We start from the raw sequence: 1,270 nt of genomic DNA on the forward strand, positions 1-1,270 counted from the left end.
TTAAATAATCTAATAATAATAATAATAATAATAATAGTTAGTATTTTGCCCAGTTAAGTTGTATGTTATGAGTAAACCATTTGATGATATTTGTCAGTGATATAAGGGTGTTTTCTGAATGTCTCTTTGATTTTCTCTTGTCTCTTCTATATTTTCACATGATATTAAAGATGGAAGATGGGAATAAAACAAGATAGATGTAGACTTACCTCCATTGTCTCATCCATAATCAGTGTGGCAGTGTGTGAGGGAGTGTCTAGGAGTGTGTGACCGTCTCTGTGTGTGGTTGTGTGGTAGTGTTTGGTAGTGTGTGGTAGTAGAGATGTGGATCTCAGGCTGTAACTACTGCTGCTGCAGTCTGCTGCACACACACATTTATACTCCTACTATACCCTCCTAAAATACACGGTAGTCAAGTGCCAAGTGTCAAGTTAGATTTAGGCTGTGCTGTTTGTAGTCATTACTTTGTTATGGGTTTAGTTTGAATTTCTTCTGAGTAGATAGTATGTAATATGCATATATATATATATAGAGATATAGATATAGATATAGATATAGATATGTATGTATGTATGAGGTGGGGCTGAAATGTTCCTGGCTTTGGGTAAAAAAAATACAGAAAGATCAGTTAATCATGATTTTATTCAACATATTCCCCTCTCAGATTCACACATTTATTGCAATGGTCCTTCAGTTTCTCGAAGCCCTGTAAATGAACTCTGACTTTAGGGCTTCCAACCACACTTTTCACAATACCCTTAATGCCAGGGAACATTTCAGCTCCCCACTCACATATATATATACTTACGTGTGTGTGTGTGTGTATATACATATATATATATATATATATATATTCTTTTACTCTTTTACTGGTTTCAGCTAGGGGCTGGGACCATGCTGGAGCACCAACTTTCATTGTTTTGGGATCTCCTTTCGGTACTGTTTTTGGTGAAGAAGCAATTTGGATGAAGCTGCTTTTATTTGTGCCTCCTGCCGCAATGTGAGCTCATCTGGGATTTCAGATAAAAATTTGTCCAGGTGCTTTTTGAACATTGCCACATCTTCATCTTGCCGACCTCGTAGGTACCTTGGCAGGATGTTAAGCAGTTGTGGTCCCCTGAACCCCAAGCTGTTGCAATACTTGGTCCTTATCTGAGATAAAGAAAAGGATATCCTTGGTATTATGCAGTGCCATCCAGTTCAATGGTTGGTATAACTTTTAATTCCAAAGGTGGGAGCAAAACTTTATATATGTGTGTGTGTATATATA

The 1,270-nt window shown here is 37.2% G+C and overlaps 1 protein-coding gene across 1 annotated transcript in view; it reads right to left on the reverse strand.

Moving 5' to 3' along the window:
* Window positions 1-348, reverse strand: part of LOC128249420 (protocadherin Fat 4-like) — a gene marked incomplete at its 3' end in the record, with an annotated part of 41,629 nt that extends 41,281 nt beyond the window's left edge. Inside the window, exon 1 of the mRNA XM_052972988.1 lies at window positions 210-348. The remainder of the gene's footprint in view (window positions 1-209) is intronic.
* Window positions 349-1,270: the final 922 nt, after the last annotated feature.

The sequence above is a fragment of the Octopus bimaculoides genome, chromosome 14, assembly GCF_001194135.2.
Source record: "Octopus bimaculoides isolate UCB-OBI-ISO-001 chromosome 14, ASM119413v2, whole genome shotgun sequence".
Lineage (NCBI taxonomy): Eukaryota > Metazoa > Mollusca > Cephalopoda > Octopoda > Octopodidae > Octopus > Octopus bimaculoides.